This window comes from Pinus tabuliformis, chromosome 3_2 (assembly GCF_031772625.1).
Source record: "Pinus tabuliformis cultivar Carrire ecotype Pingquan chromosome 3_2, CPIR1, whole genome shotgun sequence".
Taxonomy (NCBI): domain Eukaryota; kingdom Viridiplantae; phylum Streptophyta; class Pinopsida; order Pinales; family Pinaceae; genus Pinus; species Pinus tabuliformis.
Genome location: NC_142302.1, coordinates 759707255 through 759730059, shown reverse-complemented (window position 1 = coordinate 759730059; position 22805 = coordinate 759707255).

The window sequence follows — 22805 nt, the reverse complement described above, 5'->3', positions numbered from 1 at the left end:
TTAGGGATCCTTCCTAAGTTACCTATCACTTTGAGAGGAAACACCATTCATCTGAACGTGATGGTAGTCCCAGGACCTTTAAATTACAATTTACTTCTTGGGCATGACTATGTTTATAACATGGAAGCTATTGTTTCAACACTCTTTCGAGTGATGTGTTTCCCACATGAAGGCAAGATTGTCACCATTGACCAGCTTTCATTTCCCGGTCCAAAAATAGCTCCAAGTCAATCATCGTCCCGCAACAGGTTAATTATGTGGCAACCAGTTCCATACCTACATCAACTGACGATCAATTTAGTGATGTTGTACACCATGTATTGGGGGCATGGGAACCAAATTTCTCCTTCATTACCTCTTACGAGATGTGATCGGGGAGATCGAGGATAGTTCCTTATATTGTGTCAACCTCGTTAAAAAATGAAACCAAAAATATGAGCATAATTCCTTGTCTTGTGTCAAGCTCATTTGAAAATGAAACAAGCTCCCAAGTTCCAAGTTGAGTCTTTCACTTGAACCTTCATTCCATCCACCTAATAGCCATAAGTAGTCTAGTGAATGTAATGAGGCTTGGGGGGCATGCACCTAATGGTAAAGATAAGTTTCCCTGTAGGTTATGTGATTGGTCTATCATGCCATTCACCTTTGTCTATCTGCATGAAACCAAAGAGGTTTTGGATAACCGTCCTACCTCACCGTAGTGACTTCCATCTAGTTACAAGAGACTCTCCCTTTCATCATGTTGGGGGCATGCGAACCATTTTTCAAGCATAGTTTTTCATTTCAAGCTTGCGTAAAAATGAAACTGAATCCAAACATAGTTTGTTCATTTCAAGCTTGTGTAAACATGGAACTGAATCCAAGCTTAGTTCCCCATGTTTCAAGCTTGTCTAAAAATGAACCCATTCTCAAATTTTAACCCTTGTGATTGCCATTCTATCAGCCTTTTGAGCCTTGGTTGTGTACATCCCATTGCCACCATCCCTTTGGCCAATCATACGCTTTCACTTGGTTGTTTTACCCTTTTTGAGGAACAGTTGCAATGAGTGGTCTTATTAGCCAACCTCTTCACATAAATCAACATGTTTTGAGAAGTTCCAACATCACCGGAACTAGTTGCTACCCTAGACACCACTCGTTCCTCAAAATAGAGTCCTCTTTAAACCCTTTTTAGACTCGTTAAATATGAAAAGATTGTTGAGCGCTTGTCTTTTCCAGCTCGTTAAAGTATTGGAAATGTCATCCCTCCTATATTATTTTATCCTTTTTCAGACCCGAGGGATTATTTTACGAAAAAGAACTTATGGAGTTTTCTTTTCATACCCTTTTCAAACTCTCTAAATATGAAAAGTATTGAGTTATCCTTGTCGTTAAACTCATTAAAACAATAGTGACAAACTTGTCCATCTAGATGAGACCGAGTTTCACTATCGCTAGACTCGTTAAAACATTAAATAGTGACAGGTTTGCCCGAAGGGCGAATTATAGAACAAGCATATGTTATCCTCCTCAAGCTTGACAAAAATAAAGAGGTACTGGTCAGCAATGACTGGGGAAAAAGGGGAAGAAACTTGAAGAATTTATGGTAGCAAGTTGCTCTTGAACATGACACTTTCACTTCATCACCATTATTGAGTTGGGTTGGGTTATTCTGTTCACTGGTCATCTCACCATTGGTCTTTCATACCATCCATATTTTGGGCTTAACACTACCAATTCATCTCAGTGTCACTGACATGTTCAAGAGAAGTCATTCATTTGAGAAACCACCATCCAGTTAATGTATCATCCATTGCAATACCTCCAACCTTCATTTTTTCCATGACCGCCATTCCTGAACCTTGTGTCGTGAGTTCATTTTTCACCTCCAAAAAATTATTTGCTTCGTTTCGTGTTGTAGATGTGGGATACATCAAGGCCCTCCTACGACGAGTCACTTCTTGTCAACATCAGCTCATTATCAAAGATGTTGACTTAGAAACAACCCTTTCAGTGCTTTGGAGCTTGCATACATCAATGGCAAGTTTCTCACTTCTGGCAACAGGTTGACATCAATGGCCTTCGACCGAAAGATTTTGCGTGGTGTTCGACATCGGATCATGTATTCACACCACTTGAATTGTACTATCGTACCTTGAGGGTCATTATCATTATCGGTGATTCCTCTCATGTCTGTTAACAGCTCACATCATTGGTTGGTAATCAGGCGATCTCTTTCCATGTTCGACTTCATAACATCTCTTCACATGGATTGACTTGTACATCGAGCAAAGATTGGACGAGTTTGAAGACCCTGGATCTAGTTTCATCCATCCGGGCTGTGATATATTCAGGAATATAAAAACATCAAATGTACAAAGGCTCTACACAGATGGTCATCCTAACCATAGATGATGACTCTATATCTGAAGAATCAGTAGTCTGTATCTGTAGACGACTATCTGATCTATGTACATGAAATGAAATTTATAAAGTTGACCATGGGAATGCCTCCCTCAGCTGTTTCATGAAAATCATATTATGATAATGTATTGTACTGTAACTTATGCAGGTCACCTTCCAGTTCGAAACTTCGGATCCTCATGATAAAGCATTTCACCCGACATGAATATTTACGACCTCATGCTTTAGGGGGAAACTGTTATAGACATATTTGGGCACATCAACCCCAAACTTATATGTCGATGTATTAGGGCTCATAAACCCTTAAAAGATTTGTTTCATACCGCAGAGGAACATAGTCATCTAAATACATTATTCCCCAAAAGTTCAACCTGAGAAACCATCCAGAAACTGCCTAAATTGAACCATACTGATTGCTCCACTGGCTAAGTGTGATGCATACTGAGTGGTACACTACCAGGGTACGATTCATACTGTTTAGGCCTTCTATAATGTGCGATGGGTGAGGATGGACAAATGTTCGGGACATTTGTCAGTGGATTGCTCATGGAATCTTCCAGAACTTTCTCCTATGCCACTTGCCTCTCTGAATTCACCCAAGGATGAATGAGGGATCTAAGGAAATCCAATCCCTTCTCTTGTGGAACCCATTGTAAAAAGTGTAACGACACTAATCAAACCCCATGGATGGCTCACACCCTTGCAAACATCTATAAATGGATCCCTCATCCAAGAGATCTAGAGGCTAGAATATTGTGAATTGCAAGGAAGTGTTGATAGTTTGTAATTGAGGAAGGAACATTGTATTGTTGGAGTGATATTGCTATTTCATGAGGCGAAGAAGGATTGAAGCTGGGAGGATGATGCTAGATCAGACAACTGGGTTGTAATTCTCCCTTCTATTAATAAAGTTCTTCAAGTTTTCTTCCATATGATTGTGCAATTGTGAATGTTATCATTTGTGAATCTATCATTTGTTCATTATATATCTGATTCTGTAATGTTTATGTTGTAATAGATCATGATGCTTTGATGGTTATTTGTTGATGTACTTGTGCAGGTACTCTCCAAGCATGTTAAGTACGGGGAGGAGTTGTAGGCTCTATCAAAGGAGAGAGATATCAAGCAAGGGATTAAGCGAAAGTTCCAGGTTGGTTCCATTATTTTTCTCTTATCTGTTACACATAGAAGAAACCATTTAATTGCTTTAAACTGTTGTTTCTAGGGTAGTTGCCAAACCTAGAGGGCTAGCATTCTTTAGGAATACTAGTTTTCCCAAAAATAGCCATCCAATATGAAAAGCGTAGATCTACGGTGGGGATATATTGGTGGAAGGGTATGCCTCGATGGTTGTGCAAAGCCTGTGTTAGAAATGGAAAAAGCATGCTATATGGTATATTTTCATTGTTAAAGGTATATAATATAAATCGTAGATATGAAGGAATTATGCATAAGTCCAACATTACGTTAATGCACCACTGGAAAGGGGCCAATTTCGCTTTGTGATGGCGAGCCAACGAAACGCTGAAAAGGCAGATCCGATGGATTTATGAAGAAAAGTTAATACTTTTTCAGTTCCGCAGTTACCAAAGGTTTGCGTTAATTTTTCTTAGTAAAGGGAAAAATCAATGTTAAAGCTGAGCCCAAAGAAAAGGCAGATGGGCATGTTTTCTTTATGTTTTGACCAATATAAGCGCACCCGATATATATGCAAGCCCTAGTCTTCACACAAGTCAATGTTTAATGCAGTTAATTATGGTAAAAGCGGATTAATTATTATTAAAGAGTTTGCAGAGGAAATCGGCAGCGGATTAACAGAGCAAGCCAACAGTTATTGTCCTCTTCTGAATTCAGTTATGTTCCCATTATTTCATGTTCTTTGAGGTGTCTTTTACCCTCTGTAAAATCCTGTAATAGTTTTTAATTCAGATAGTTAGAGAAACAATTTCAGTAGTTTGATAGTTTCAGAGATCAACCACTGTTTCATAATGTATAAGAAGAGGAAAATTTACAGAGAAAGGGTTGGTGGTTGGAATTTTGGAGAACCTGGAGACAAGGCCACTGTATTCTTGATATCATTGTTGATTAATGAAAGAATAAGAAGTTTCCATGAGTTGTTGGGTATAATTTTGTAACCTTCTCTGTTATGTGTCATGTTATGTTTTCTTCTTTCAAGTATAGTAATGAAGCTGCAGGTATTTAATTTCTTATGTAGATAAAGTTAAAATTACGTAAAAGAGCGCTCCTATACTTGAAGTTCCCACCTTCTTTTCTAATTTATAGATAATAGTTTCTGTGTATGACCTGCATATTATCTTTAACTTCTCTCAGAGTCACAAATGGTAGTTTCTGTGTTAAGAAACATATTGTCTATGATTTAGTTCTAATTTCCATAATTCTTCTAAGTGATGGATAGTAGTTTCTGTGAAAGATCAACGTACTATCTTTAACTTTTCCTTCAAGCTTTCTTCACTCATCATTTATATCTAGCAACAATTGGCATTCTGAGATGTTCTGGTCATACATGTACTAAGGGATAAAGACCAAGTTTCCAAGTCCTTCATTTAAACACACAACATATATCTAAGTGACAAATAAGTGACAACAAATAATATTTATTAATGTCTTAAGTGCAATTTCCCTATAGCCAGGAAATTGGTTTCTTAAGGAACAACATTAATTGGCACCGTTTCCGAGGAGAGAAGACAAGAACACTTTTCCCTGGGTTTTTCATGTTTTCCTCTAGTTGTTTAGTAAGGAGGAAATACTTGGTTGTTTCGAATAAAAGAAATAAAAGGTGATTCCATAGTAACAAAGGTCATAGCTGGCAAAGCAATAGAATAAAAACATTTTTCTTGGGTTCATTAAGTTTGAAGCTGATTCTTGAGAGTGACAAGTTTCAGCAGTTGGTTGTACATTTACATCTGTAATTTTCACTTACCACATTGATTAGCAACTCCACTGGACTTTGAAGTTTTCTTTTTTGGGCTTTAATGGCTCTCCCTGCATTCCTAATCCATAAATTTGATCCATTTGATTTTACTGGTATCACTGGCTATCCTCACTATATGCCTGCATTTTTTGTGTGGAATAAGTATCTTCCAAAATTCAGTAGAAAGGAATATGAATATCCAGCTCAACATCTCCAAGAGTTTCATGAATGCATGGAGCAGTAGGGCATCATTCATGAAGATGTGAAGATGAAGTTGTTTTTGTTTTCTTTAGACCTATAAGCTAGGGCTTGGTTCAGGTCTCTGCCTCTTTCAAGCATTTCATCTTTGAAAGATTTCCATTCAGTATTCAATTATTCTTGTAGAACTTATTATCCACACAAGTTTCTTTTTGAAGGTTGTTGTGAATATTATGATGCTAAAGAAACTTTAAAGGCTCAATATTATCTTGTTGATGAAACTAATGATTTTGTTGATAATATATCAAGCATTCAGAGTTATGAGCAAGTCTCTTAAAGAATGGAACTATCATGTTCTCAAAATGATGCAAAGAGGGTTATAAAATAGTTTTCTTCAATAATCTCCCAAGCAGCGAATGGGTTGACTCTGTTCCAATCAGATCAAGAGAGTATTCAGATAGAGGAAAGTTCAAGCATGCATCAAGAATTTTTGCTCAGCAGTCGAGAGGAGGAAGAAATATTTAAGTTGCAAATAAATCCCTAGAGTTCTTATTTTGTTAAATTTGATGATCCTCATATCTATAATGAAAATGGTTTAAATGGGGAACAGGATGAATCTTTTCAAGTGCATCTTTTGGGTGTTGAACATACAGGAAGAAACCAACAAGTAAGATATGTTGAACAATAATATATTGAGCCATCTATCATAGAAAAAGAGGCTATCTCATGTAAGAAGGAAGTTGATAAAGAGGTTTTATATCACTGCATTGAAGAACATAATGATGCCCATGGATCAGAGGTAAATAATCTATTTGAAGTTGATCATATGTCGTATTGTAATGTGAAAAAATTCCTTTTTTCTTCCTGAAGTTACAATTACAAGTTATTTTCAATCAAAGCTTAGAGATGAAAATTGGAGACATGAAAGTGACATAGATCATTTTCTTAAAGATGTTACTGATTGTTCTGTTAAGCATATTATCCCAACAGAAGGTCTATGTGGGCAAGAACCATCATACATAGAGAATTTATTTTTTGGAGTTGATTTGGATCATAATTTTTCTTATACTTTTGAAGATCCTGTGGCAGATTACATAGAAGACTTTATCAGCAGTCTACACATACCATTTTGTGGATACACTTCTAATTTTTGTTGTGAGTTGCCTTTATGCATAGTTTATTTTTCATTCAAGATGAATTGTATTTTAAAAATTCACTGGTAGAATGGCTCAAGATTATGCACTCAAATGCTAATCTGGTATCATTGGAAGATTGACTTCACCTGATTGAGGTCAGTCATGTACATATGTAGGGCCTTGTACATAAAGAAGCTCAGGTGTTGAGCATTTGGTTTCTAGTTGCAGTTCTTCAGTTTAATCATTAGTTGATGAATAAGTGTGACTTTCCCAGTTGGAAACTGGTTTGCAGAGGTTTAAGACTTCAAGATTGTCAGGTTCCAGTTTGTCAAGTTTCAGGGTTTTCACAGTTTTGGACTCCATGCCCAATTAAGGCTACTGATCTATGATTCTTAATACTTTGCTATCAAAGCACAAGAATTTATCACTGCAGATATCGGCATGGGTTTACTGTACACAATTTTCACACAGTTAAGTTTGGAGAAGCAATATATGACTCCATGCCCATTGGATAAAGCACTGATCTACTGTTATTAGTGCTTTTGTGGCAAAAGCACTATCCCCAGTTGGAGCTAGATGTTGTAGCTTGTATTGTGTTTGAGGTTTATTTATCAATTATATCACTATCGGGAGTTCAAACTCAATAAAAATCCTTTATATTCTTTACCCTCCCCAAAAAGTCTAAAAGAAATGAAATATTTTGTTTATTATATATCAGAATTGCTAAAGGAAGAAGTGTAAAAGAATCGGCCCAGAGTAGCCAAAGTTGCTATACAAACAAATCAAGTCATTATATAAACGGTTATATAGAACTAGACCCGATATATATATGTGTGTGTGTGTGTGCGTGTGTGTGTATATATAAGTGCATATTGAAACGAGAAGCAAATAAAGAAATATATTGGATTTACAAAAGAAACAAGTGTTAAAACATATATAGCTAGACCTGAAATATATACATTGTGTGTAAAAGTTTGACGGGGCCGCTGTATCAAAAAGCCCTTTATATACATGCATATGGGTTCCTCCGATCGCGATTTGCGATGACAGACCCGAAAGGATATATATTATATTTATAATATCGGCAGGTCTGCAATAACGATAGGCTGGACCCGATATTGATTATGCCATGATTTATAACTCTGTCGGGTCCACGATTATCACACAATGTTTATGACTTATGTCGATTGTGATTTGTGATTGCGGGTTGGACCTGAAAGCATATATATTATGTTTTATAATTGCGGCGGGTCCGTCATATCGCATAACATATTATATATATATGGAAAGCATCGATTGCGATGATCGATGGGGATTCTTGACCTGATAGCTTATATGCTATATTTTATAACTCAACACATTCGTCTTATCGTAGGTTGTAAAGATTTTTTGATATATCAAAGCCCTTCATATATATTTTGTTTATGCAGTTTTATATGCATTTCTATTATAAAGGGTTATAATAGAAAGGACAGACTCGAAGCATATATATATATATATTATAATTAAAAGCCCTGTTGGATCCGCAAGGCATATTAAAAGGTATATTTCAAGTTATAAGGTAGGTTTCGGGTAGAGCAAAAACGGTAAATGGTTTTTATTGGAACTCACCTGATCCCACTTATCATTCGACATGTAGCAGCTGGGTGGAGAGAAAAAACTGCCCATTTCAGGCGAGTATTCTTTGGGCTTATGTCCCACCCAAAATCTTTATAGGCCATCCAATATGAGAAGTATAGATCTATGGTGGGGATATATTGGCAAAAGGGTATGCCTCGATAGTTGTGCAAAGTCCGCGTTAGAAGCGGGAAAAACATGCTTTATGGTATATTTTCATTGTTAAAGGTATATAATAGAAAAGCGCAGATATGAAGGAATTATGCATAAGTCCAACATCGTTAATGCACCAATGGAAAGGGGCCGATTGTGATTTGCAATGGGAAGTCAGCAGAGCGCTGAAAAGGCGGATCCGGTGGATTTATGAAGTAGAGTTAATACTTTTTCAGTTCTGTAGTTACCAAAGGTTTGCGTTAATTTCACTTAGTAAAGGGAAAAGTCAATGTTAAAGTTGAGTCCGAAGAAAAGGCATATGGGCATGTTTTCTTTATGTTTTGGCCAATATAAGCGCACTCGATATATATGCAAGCCCCAGTCTTCACACAAGTCAAATTTTAATGTAGTTAATTATTGTAAAAGTAGATTAATTATTATTAAAGCATTTGCAGAGGAACTCGACAGTGGATTAATAGAGGAAGCCAATAGTTATCATCCTCTTCTAAATTCAGTTATGTTCTCGTTCTTTCATGTTCTTTGAGGTGTCTTTTACCCTCTGTAAAATCCTGTAATAGTTTTTAATTCAAATAGTTAGAGAAACAATTTTAGTAGTTTGACAGTTTCAGAGATCAGCAACTGTTTCATAATGTATAAGAAGAGGAAAATTTACAAAGAAAGGGTTGGTGGTTGGAATTTTGGAGAACCCAGAGACTAGGCCACTGTATTCCTGATATCATCATTGATTAATGAAAGAATCAGAAGTTTCCATGAGTTATTGGGTATAATTTTGTAACCTTCTCTGTTATATGTCATGTTATGTTTTCTTCTTTCAAGTATAGTAATGAAGCTGCAGGTCTTTATTTGCTTATGTAGATAAAGTTAAAATTCCTTAAAAGAGCACTCCTATACTTGAAGTTCCCACCTTCTTTTCTAAGTTATAGATAATAGTTTTTGTGAAAGACTAGCATATTATCTTTAACTTCTCTCAGAGTTACAAATGGTATTTTCTGTGTTAAGAAACATATTTTCTATGATTCAGTTCTCATTTCCATAATTCTTCTAAGTGATGGATAGTAGTTTCTGTGAAAGATCAACATACTATCTTTAACTTTTCCTTCAAACTTTCTTCATTCATCATTTATATCTAGAAACAAATGGAATTTTGAGATGTTATGGTCATACATGTACTAAGGGTTAAAGACCCAGGTCCTTCATTTAAAGACACAAAATACATCTAAGTGACAAATAAATGATAGTAAATAATAGTTATTAATGTCTTAAGCACAATTTCCCTAAAGCCAGGAAATTGGTTTCTTAAGGAACAACAAAAGCGATGCTTCTCTGGTACTTCCCTTTCAAATGCATCCAAAAATTTATCTACGACAGTTAGACAATCATAAATTATAAGGAAAACTCCTTACCTCTAACGATACACAACACAACGATTTAGTCATCATGTTACAATGCAGCGTAGATACTTCATGCAACCTATTTTGCTAGTGCTCCATCTCTTCATCTAAATCTAATGTACATGAACTTTCACGTCCCATGAAATGTGTCCATCAGCGGTCGAATTAACCCAGTCTTGATCTCACACCATTATTTTATAGATTTGGTCCAGATCACCATCGCTTTCCTCATAATCATAGACTGGTTCGTATAGTGCGATCCTTCTGTAGGGTCCAAAGGTACTACCAAGCGGAGTGATTTTATTTCAAATGACATCATTTGCTTCTTCAGATTCATTACTCCATTCATGTCGATAGACCAATCAATCCCAAGGAGCATGGGGTATGGATTGTTGTCATCCACAATCTCTATCACTTCAAAATTGGCCAATGCGCTCATGCCTTTAATGTCTACCATCACTCCCTGCAAACTTCCCATGGGGATAATCTTCTGTTGATTTTCCATCCTCAATTGAATCGAAGACCACTGTAGCACAGGTCTCCCCATTCTCTCCCATGTCCATTTAGGCAAAACATTCACATCCGACCCAAGATCCAGAATAACTTGATCCATTTCATATTCTCCTATTTGTATGGTGAGCCTCATTTCACGCCTAGTTCTTGGCTTATTCTTACCAATTTTTTTGACTATGCGAGGCCTTCAGGAGCATTTTCTTTACTGACACATTTATTTATCAACTCCTGTAATCCTTTCACGAACTTGCTATCACGTAACAGCTTCATATAGGTCTCCAAGAACATATTAAGCATGGAGGGGTCCATTTCTTCAGACAACTTATCCTGACTTCCTAAGGTAGAGGCCTTAGCGAAACATTTATTCGCTTCCATGAACGTTTCTTTCACGTGCTCCAAATCAAACCCAACCTATTTTTCTGGAGCCTTGCAGATCCATCCACTTTCTTTAGGCTATTTTCCTTTATTTTCTCCAGTTGTTATTCCACTTCACAATACAATATTCAAATTAGGATCTTCTTCACAGGGTTCAACCCTCATCATCTTCAAGTTCTGGGTAGGCTGCTGAGGTTGTGCCCTCTTCTACTGTATCTTAGCTATCAATACCGGGAATTCTTCTATCACTTGATCAAACTGAGTATAGTATCTACATGATAGGTGTTCTGGGCTTGTACACTCCCGTGAATAGTTTCCTGGCACTCCACGATTGTAACAAATAACTTGTTCCTGACCTCTACCATGTCCTCCTCCTCCTTGGCCTCATCCACACCCCTGATATCCTCCACACACTCCCCCAATGCCTTGATCTGGAGGCTGAGTTTCTATCTGCATTCGATATGCAGGTTTTCTTTCCATTATCAGCTCATAGCTACGGAAGTTACGCTCATTGTGGCCCACAAATTTGTAGAAGTTACAAAAGATTTGTTGCAGTGTCTATACAAATTTCTACAGCAAGTGAAAATTGTATGTTACATGTTTTCTAGCTACCTCATAGATAGAACACCACAATGCAGGCCCCATGTTTGGCCCTACTTGAGCTTCCGGCCTCAGAGGCATTGGCCCACCTCCTACAACATAGTTCGTGAAGATAGGGAAATGATATTTATCATGCCCTTAACTCTTACATTTTAGACACCAAACTTCTTCGCACACCTCTAGCTGAGCCACTCTATCCTTCTTCAGGCTTTGAAACTCTAGGAAAAGATTCTACAACTCCACGTGAATCTGTTGAACTCCCAAAGCAGTGTCTTGAATTGGTGTCTCATGCAACCTCATCACAATTTCCAGGGATTCTGCCTGGGTCCCCATCTTTTGCTGCGATAAAGTAACCCTTAGGTGGGGCAAGAGAGAAGCTACAAACCATTCACAGTGTTGCCCATCTATAAGATTCATGTTAGCTTCATGGATCTGGCACTTCAGTCTTTGATCCAACTCCCAGGGTGTTTCTCCAGGCCTCATCATGATTTCCTTGGATACAACGACTAATTGCAACACAGACTTGGGCCTACTGAATTCTTGATTCAGCACGGTCTAAGTGTCTGCCAATGATTCCATCGGGTTATCAGTGCAGTACTTAATGTACCATGTTAACGTCCGATCTTGTAGAGAAGTAACCAACTGCGATTTCTTCATATGATCATCAGTAATATTCTGGGCTATCCATACGACCTTTGCAATGAACCAAAACTAGTTTGGGTCCTCATTTCCCAAGCCCTTGAAAACAGGAAACTTCATTGTATTTGACATATTGAAAGGCGGCGGAGGTGGTGGCAGTGTGGGCAAAGGTGTATGTTGTGGAGGTGAAGGTGGAGGTGGTGTGGATGGATGAGTTATTCATGAAAACCCTTGCCTTATCAACTGGATAGTGCTCTGCGGTGAAGCCTGTGTTGCTCCTTCATTGTCACTCAGAGGAGGTTCAATCATCAGGCTAGATTCAGGGCATGTACTCCTTCTATCCCTAACTAACTTTCCACTTCACGTTGCTCCAAACATCAAGGTAATGGCATAACTCACTTTTCACACAAGAGCATATTAATCGAAGTATTCAAAGATCTTAAATACTTACCTTGTGGTCCCTTGAAGAAGCATTGCTCTACTTTGCTGTAGCTGACTAAGGTATCAACCGCGAATTTTGTCACAAATCCTCCTATGACGTGATCAAGCCAGTGATCAATAGCGTGCACAATCTTATCCTTAGAGGCTTCCAATCTCCGCACTAGCTCTGAGGTCCACACTATTGGACCGTCAAGCCTCCACCTCCCTTGGCCTTCTGCCAAGTTAGCGATCCACTCGTATAGCTCGATCGGGAAGAAATAGAAGAAAATTTCATGTATCTTTGTGTATAGATACCTGTCCAACCACTGTTCTTTTGTTAGGCATAGATTTTTGTTTTCTTGTGCTGTGAATTGGTGGACCTTTCTATCCAACCACTCCTCAATTTCTTTATTAGTTGGATTCCAGTGATGTGACTTCACACATCTCCTTATGTGGATCTCAGTCCCAACAACAAAACCATTTGTTGGCTTAGTGGGTCCTAACCTAGGCTCAGAGTTAGTTTTGCCAAGCAAATCCCTACATTATTAGCCCTTTCGGCATCAACCAGTGGAGTGCGAACTGAAGTCTCACCTGAAGCAGTATGGGGGGGTCTTGGAACCAAGTTTCCACACCCAGAGACTAGTGTAATGTCGTTTTATGCCCTAAACCTACCCTCAAAAAGATCGATAAGCCTTTAGGGGTTATCGATATAAATTCCCTTAATCAGCTTCTATACCTCCACTAACATTCACGACTGTCTTTCGCGGACCCTAAACAGGTGAATAAAATACTTTCTTACCTCTATGATCACTCTTAATATTGTATCTATCGAGATTGGCCTAAGTGTCGATAACTTTAACATGCAATAAGATATGCTTCGTGTAAACAATTAATATTAAGTGAATTCATATAACAACATCAATTTTGTAAAGTCATGCATCAATACAGTATTACTTCATAAACCCATCATTCATCACAACATAAAAGCATATTCATTCATAACAGAAGTAAATAGATAAAACACAAGATTTTCAAGAATAATCTCTTTATTAATACTTCAATTCTTCTTACAAACTCAAGACTTCCCTATGCACTCAACTGCAAGGGACCTCACACTCATCTGCAGACTCTACTCTAGGCCTCTACGCACACAGCTGCAAAGCCGCTTTTCTACCTGCTAACCCATTACATTCATCTTCATCATCATTCGTTATGCCTTAGACTCTCTAACACTCTCCTACTTATACAATCCCATGGTTCACGAACCATGGGTAGATCTATAAAATCCAACACATCTTACATAAAATAAGGGTGAAACCCTCTATGACACTTTACTATCTACGCACTCTGCAACCACAAATTGTGGAGACTTTACATTTTATAAAACAAAACTTTGGCTTTTTGCCCCAAAACTTGGGCTTTTGCCCCAAGATTGACCCTAGGGGACCCTGTCCCAACACCATCATTAGAGAAATTTTGAGGTCTAAAATGGGCCTCAAAACCAAAATGTACAACCAAAATAAAATTTATAAGAACCAATAGGATTCAAATGATGATGTCAATAATGGGGGATGATTCACCATTTTTGGATTTAAAAGAAAATTTACTTTTTTCAACTTATCTCCCTATGATTTCACTCAAATTCCAAGTGGGATCACTCATTGGATGTGGAATTTAATTCCTCATCTAAGGAGTACCCATGTTTCATAATTTCAAACTACATGAAAAATGAGAAATACGTGAAAAACATGATTGTTGTAGACTTTCGATGGACCGTGCTGCACGAAAAACAAGAAATACATAAAAAATGTGATTGCAATCACTTTTTTGTTGTTGTTGTATTATCATTTTTTTATGTTGTAGGGTCCATCAAAAGCATGCAACATGGGTACTCAGATGAGGAATTAAATTTGGCATCCAAAGAGTGATCCCGCTCAAAATTTGAGTAAAACCGTTGGAAGATAAGTTAAAAATACGAGTTGAAAAAGTAGTTTTTTCTTTTTTCCTTCTAAAATTTGATGGTGTAATCTAATATTATTTTCAAGGATAATTTTAGGGGCGAATGTTCGCCCTTTGGCGAAATTAAGGGGTTTTAAATTTTTAGTGGGCGAATATTTTGTATCATAGTACATTTTTACAAATCACCTCAAATAGCCCACCTTATTTTATGAGAGAGGGTAAAAAGGTAAATTTAGCCCTTGAAATTAGGACTTACAACCTTCCATTCGCCCATTTTCAAGAATAGGTTTTATTTAAGTGAATCCATTCGCCCATTTTCAAGAATAGGTTTTATTTAAGTGAATCCTATGGGCCAAATACCATATTTATAAAAGAGGTATGGTAAATTAATAAAAATATAAATAAATGAGAGGTATGGTAAATAAATAAAACATTTTTTATATTTACCCCATAAGTCACCTTATATACATGTAATAGTGTAAACAAATAAAAATATAAGTAAAGTGGAGGTATGGTAAATAAATAAAACGTCTTTTATACTTACTCAAAAGGTATGGTAAATAAATAAAAATATAAATACTCAAAAGGTATGGTAAATAAATATAAATATAAATAAACTAGACGTATCATAAATAAATAAAACCTCTTTTTATATTTAGTCCATAACCCTCGTTCTAATTATGAAGGCTCAAGAAAGAGGTTTTGTTTAAGTGAATCCTATGGGCCAAATACCATATTTGTAAAAGAGGTATGGTAAATTAATAAAAATATAAATAAACGAGAGGTATGGTAAACAAATAAAACATTTTTTTATATTTACTCCATAAGTCACCTTATATTTACGAACACTCAAAAAATGGGTTATATTTTGGTGAAACTTATGGCCAAAATACTATGGGACAAATACCATGGACTAGATTGTTATTAATACCATGCAAAAAACCATTATTAACCCTAATATTAGAATTAATAAAAATAAAAATGGCACATGGTATCGACCCATGGCATTCACCAAAATGGCACATGGTATTGACCCATGGTATTCACCTGGAATGTAGCCTATTTAAATGGGGGAATTAAACCAGCATGTAGCCTATGCTAAGATTCACTAGGACTTTACAAAGTTTTATTATTTAGTGAAAGACTCGCCAAGATCTTACAAGATTTTATAATTGAGTAAAATATTCGCCATGCCTGGTGAGAGATTCGCCAAAAAATTATATATACATATTATATTATTGATAAAATCGCCTTCCATTTTTCCTATATACCATGGAGATTCGCCCATTTATTATATTTATAAATTTAGGGGGGTTCTTAAAATTTTCCCTGATTATTTTATTATTTCCACTATTATTTTATAATATTCCTTGGGATACCCATTTTAAACCTTAGAATTTGTCTAATGTCTAGTATCAATGTACTTTGTTGTTAGAAGATTATATATTACAGAGCAATGGAACACATAAAATATTGCGGAAACACAAATATAGAAATGCATAGGACAAGAGAGACACAAATACACGTGGTTCACCCAATTTGAGCTATGTCCACGGAGAAACAACCAGTCCTTCCTTTTGTATTATTTAGCAAAATGAAGATATACAACCTACAACAAATCCACTATAATTTCCTCTTCGCTCTCACACAACCTCCTCTCTCTCTCTCAGAATAATCATACACAACCGCAATACAATTACCTCTTATAAACCTATGGTTTCCTTTCCATTCGCCTAATGAACGACCTAGATTGACTATGAAGTTACAATATTTTACAAGGAAAAATTTCATCTATTTTTAGCTTCGGGGCACTGCCTCGAACCCCCACCTGGGGGAGATTGTTAAAAGTAGCTGTCACCCTCCCCTGGACCTCCCTGGCGGCTATCATATAGGTGGAATTTCCATCCCATTTAGGAATTGGGGACCAACATAGATGAGACCAATGAATCAAGAAGATAATTAGTCTCCACACCCGAACAATCTCCCACTTGGAGACTGATTATAACAATTCCACCGCTACTTCATTTGCTGGACAAGGATTCCACTTTGGACCTAGCTATTTCTCATCTTCATCATCATACTTGAAGACCAATTTAAACTGAACAAGATCTCATTTTCTCCCTAGTTACAACTTTTGTGAACATGTATGCAGGATTCTGGCTAGTGTGTATCTTTTCCAACTTCAACTGTCCATCTTCCAATACTGATCGTATGAAATGGTACTTGGGATGTATATGTATGGTCTTGGAATGAAATGCTAAGCTATTTTCAATATGAATGCAACTCTTGCTATCACTATATAACCCTCCCATCTCCTGCTTCTTCCCCAACTGATCCATAAACCTTTGTAACCAAATCATTTCTTTACTAGCCTCTGTAGCAACAACATACTCTGCGTCCATTGTTGAAAGTGCAATATTTTTTTATGATTGTGAAACCCAACTAACAATTGTTCGACCTAGAGTAAACACTTATGGTGCTCCTCCTGTTATCTCTGTCGCCTTCCATATCTGCTTCAACATATCCATGTAGAGAAATGTTTGAACCACAAAAGCATAATGCTTGATTTGTGGTACCTCTTAAATATTTGAGAATCTACTTCACTGCCATCCAATGCTCTTTTCTTGGATTGTTCATATACTTGCTTACAACTCCCACTGCATTTGAAATATCAGGTCTTGTGCAAACCATTGCATACATTAAGCTTCCAACTGCTGGTTCATATGGAACTTTACACATATAATCTATCTCTTCCTGGGTCTTGGGACACATCTCCTTACTTAGTTTGCAATGGATAGACAAAGGTGTACTAACCGGTTTTGCATTCTACATATTAAATATCTCTAACACCTTTTCTATGTACTCACTCTGAGACAATGTTAATTTGTGATTTTGCTTGTCTCTAGTTATTCTCATACCAAGGATTTTTTTTGCAACACCCAAATCCTTCATTGCAAATGAATTTTCCAATTTTCCTCTGAGCATATTTATTTCCTACATGTTAGACCCTACAACAAGCATGTCATCTACATACAATAGCAATATAATGTAACTGCCATCATTTTATTTCTTAAGATAAACACAATGATCATAATGACATCTAGTATAACCTTGTTCAGACATAAATTTGTCAAATTTTAGATACCATTTCCTTGGAGCCTGTTTTAGGCAATACAAGCTCTTCTTCAACCTGCACACTAATCTGTTCTTCACTTTGATCTCATACCCTTCTAGCTTCTGCATATATATTTCTTCCTCCAAATCCCCATGGAGAAAGGATTTATTTACCTCTATCTGCTCAAGATGCAAATCTTTTGCTTCCACTAGACTTAAAATAGTTCTTATTGAAGTCATTTTAACAACATGAGAAAAAATTTCATCAAATTCTATACCTTTATTTTGTGCAAAGACCTTCACCACAAGTCTAGCCTTATACCTATGTTTTCCTCCATCTTCTTCCTTCAACCTGTAAACCCATTTATTCTACAATGATGTTTTACTTGCAGGAAACTTGACTAAGTCCCAAGTTTGGTTATGCATCAAGGAGTCCATCTCTTCTTCCATGGCTTGGTCCCACTTCTTCCTGGTTTCTATTTGCATTACTTCTTCATATCTTTTTGGTTCACCAGAATCAATCAACAATACATAATATAATGAAGGAGAGTGTCGTTTAGGGGGTCTACTTATCTTGGTAGATCTTCTAACACCACTTTCAGGTGTTTGAGGTTCCTATTGCTGTTGCAGTTGATGTTTCTTTGTGGCTGCTGATGATTATGATTTTCAGTCACCTTTACTTTTTATACGATCTCATCAAGAATTGCATATTATTTATTTTCCTTTTCCTGTTTCTTTTCATGCATTTGATCCTTACATAAGACATTTTCATTGAATATGACATCTCTGGTCCTAATGATTTTTTTATTTTTATAATCATATAAGTGATAACCAAAATCATTAACACCATATCCAATAAAGGTACATTTATTTTATTTTTTCCTCAAGCTTAGTTCTATTTTCTTTATTAATGTGGATGTAGGCTTCACAAACGAACATCTTTCAAAATGAGTAGTTTACCTTTTTACCTGTCCATGCCTCCTCTGGAATGCTTCCATCCAAAGAACTTGAAGGCCCTCTTTTTATTATATAAACAACATTTGCCCAAAATTGTAAGGGAAATATTTCATGCAATCTCATGCACCTTCCTGTTCATCCTTTTTGACACACCATTTTCCTGTCACATTCCTAGATCTGTCTTCTCTCTGCAAATTCCATGTTCTGAACAATAGTTATCAAACTCTGTGTTGCAGTATTCACCTCCATTATCTGATCTGAGACACTTCAACTTCTTTCCTGTCTCATTCTCAAACAAATATTTCCATTTCTTGAAAGTATCAAATACATCAGATTATTCTGAATACATTAAATCTAGGTTTTTCTAGTTGCATCATCAATAAAAGTAACATTATAGCGAGAGCCACCAAGTGATGATACCGGAGCTGGTCGCCATACAACTTTATTCAAAAGATCTAATTTCTCTCTCTTATTTTCCTTCCCAACTTTGGTAAATCTGAATCTCTTATGTTTTCCATAAACACAATTCTCACAGAAATCCAAATCAACATGCTTCAAACCCGACAACAAATTTATTGAGTGAAGAATCTGCACCCCTTTCTCACTCATGTTCCTGAGTCTATGATGGCACAATGTCATATCTGCTCCAGTGTTTGTTAAATTATTAACAAAATTAGAAATACCATTTCATAAATACAACGTACCAACCTTTTCTCCTTTTTCTATTACCAGGGATCCTTTAGTGACCTTCCAGTTTTTGTCTATGAATGTAATTACAAAAACTAGACCATCTAACTTGTTGAAATTAATTTTTTCTTTAGATATGGAACATTCCTTACCTCCTTCAATAGCCACTGGTTTCCATTTTGTTTCTTTATAAAAACCTTACCCATTCTAATGATTTTACAGGGTTTATCATCAACCAAACAAACACGTCCAAAATCTCCTTGAATATAGTCATGAAAATGTTTCCTATCAGGTGTAGCACGGAATGAAGTCCCTGAATCAACCACCTAGGCATCAATAATATCTTCTAATGAAATAATCAAATCATATTATGACACATCACCTATCACATTTGCTTCATGATTGTTATCTTGCTGTCAATCTCCTTCTTTTCCTGTTGGAAATAATACTGAGAGGGGGGGTGAATCAGTATTATCAGATTAATCAAACTTTTCAAATGCCCAAAACATATACGCTACTTCAGTTAAGTGAACCAGCGTGTACACGCTACTGTGACGAAGTAAAACAGCGTATAAGCAGAAAACTCACAATTTAGTTGGCTTATTCTTCAATTAAGTGCATCAGGACATTATTCATCATATTAACAGTAAACATGTGCAGTATAACAGAACAGATAAAAAGCCACACACATGAACACCAAGATATAAGGTGGAAACCCAATGTGGGTGAAAACCACCTGCTGCAAGTTGTCTCTATCTTTCTTAATATGAAACTTCAGTTTACAATCTTTTGTACTGGTGCAGCCTTATACCAGTACGCAGGCTACAACCTGCAGAAGGCTTCAACCTTCTCTCGTTCTCCAAACTTCCTTGGAAGGGAGCTCCAACCCCCTTTTGCTTTTGTACTAGCCAAGATACTAGTACGTAGGTGCTGACCTACAATCTTCCTTCTTCCAGGTATCACTTTTCATACATTTTCAGACTTGGATATTCCTGAAGCACAACATTACAATCTGAAGACCACAATTCATTCAATTTTCACATCAGATCATTGAAGCATAAAACAACCAACTTTGAATCACTGAACCACTGAACCCTGTCAATCACCAGTTACCAGAACACAGAGCAGACTACAGAACTCTGTAATAACAGTCAGATCCCACTGTAAACCCAAATCAAGCTTCAAAAGATATACGCTACTTTAATGAGCAGAAACCGCGTATACACGCGCTTTTACCGAAGCCAACCTGCGTACAGATCTAAAAAAATAAACTTTCTCAACTTGCAGCTGTACCAGATATTAGTTAGACTCAGAACGTAATATTGCGACAATATGCAGATCTAGAAATGCGCATAATCAACCATAACATGATAGTGCATTTCAAACTATTTGATCCCGATCTCTCCTTAGATCTAGTTCTCCATCAACCGATGAGATCTCTCCTTAGCTCAGATCAACCAACTCAGAACCTGCATATCAGATCTCTTTCTCTCTTAGATATTCATGCCTTGTCGAAAGATGATCTTTGCCTAATGATCTTCTTCTCCTTATATAGCCTTAGGCCTTTCTCAATACCAAGAGCCAAAACCATAGTAACACAATACCATCAACTTTTAAAACTAGGGATCGACACGCCCGTCGAGACATAATGGTCCGAAATCATAGGCACAACTTCCAAGGTCTAACCACCATGAACCAAAGGAACCTTTCCACATACACGCGCTTTTTCTGAATCGAACTTGCGTGTACACGCGACTTGGGCTTAACGAAACAGCGTGTATGAGCTTTCTTGCCATGCTGTACTGAGATCTGTCTTCTGATTAAGTTGCCATCACCTGTACTAACCTTTGAGCACCTGTACCATCCACTGAGTGAGTTGCCATCAAGGACAACACTTGAACCATAATGCCAACAATCTCCCCCTTTGGACTTGATGGCAACCACCACACCAAGTCACTCTCCCCCTTTGACATCAAGGGCAAAGGGAGGACCAAGATATTCTCTTCCTTGGTAATCCTTCTGCTGTCCATACTGCTGTCCATACTCCCCCTGAGTACATGCTGAAATCTCCAAGTGTGCTCCCCCTTTGTAAATGCCAAAGAGTACCAATCTATCCATCCTGCTCACCAAGTGCTGTTCATGCTCCCCTTGACTGTAGGCAAGATCTGCAAAAGATGTTCTTCAAGAAGAACATGACTCTATACATCATAAAAGACCTTCCTATAACCAAAGACTCATACATACATCCATTTCTCAACTAAGTGAGGATATACAAAAAAAATGACTCATCCACCCAACCAAGTGGGGATACATCAATATTGACTCATCCACCTAACCATGATAATACATGAACATTTCATCATTCATCCCAGGCATAGTGGGGAAACCAACAAAGGCCGTTACATGACCTTGACACCATAAAAGAGACAAGAGAGATACATGACATAGAGACAACAGATCTAGACCAAGACTTAGGAAAGACACCAGCAGCATCTGATAAACATCTTGTTAGATCAGCAACGAGAATTTCTTTCTGAGCTCCTTCTTAAACCAATCAACCAAAACATCTGAATGCCAACAATGCTTTATGAGACTTTTGAGCTGCTCCCCCTGAACCTGTGCCTGTTGCACTCCCTGAAACTGTGCCTGAATACTTCTGACATTCCTATTGCTGTTCAGAACTTCAGAGTTTTCCTTTGCTGTTCAGAACTTCATATACGCGTTTTATCCTGTATAAAGCAGCGTATGTACGCGGATATTCTTTCTGCAACAAGCGTCCAGCATACACGCGACTTACTCAACATAAATCCGCGTGTATACGCTCATATCCCTTCCGTAACCTGCGTATACAAACTTTTCTGTAGAACAAACAAATTTCAACAACAGAATGAAGCATCAACTACTCCCAGCTTTTGTCTGAGATATTCAAAAGTTTCCCTGGGCAGTGGTTTTGTGAGAATATCAGCAACTTGCTCCTTAGAAGGAACATACTCCAATTTGACCTTCTGCTCAAGCACTTGTTCACGAAGAAAATGGTACTTGATTGGTATGTGCTTGGTCTTTGAGTGCATGACTGGATTCTTTGAAATGCTGATTGCACTTGTATTATCACATAAGATAGAGACAGGTGGAGTGCAAGTGATTTGAAAGTCCTGCAAGGTCTGCATCATCCAAAGAAGTTGTGTGCAACAAGATGCTGCAGCCACATATTCTGCTTCAGCTGTAGATAAGGCAATCGAACTTTGCTTCTTGCTGAACCAAGACACTAATCTGGAACCCATGAAGAAAGCACCTCCACTTGTGCTTTTCCTATCATCCACACTTCCAGCCCAATCTGCATCTGTGTAAGCATGAAGAGTGAGATCTGTATTTCTAGGATACCATAAGCCATAGTTTTGGGTCCCTTGAAGATATTTGAAGATTCTTTTGACTGCCTGAAGATGGGTTTCCTTTGGGTTGGCTTGAAATCTTCCAACCATCCCTACTGCATGAGTAATATCTGGTCGAGTACCTGCCAAATAAAGCAAACTCCCAATCATGGATCTATAAGTGGGTTGGTGAACTGCTGCTGATTCATCATTTGCACTGAGGCTGCATCCTGTAACCATGGGTGTACATACTGGTTTTGACTCTTCCATGCCATACTTCTTCAAGATCTGCTTGAGGTATTTGGTTTGAGACAAGAAGATA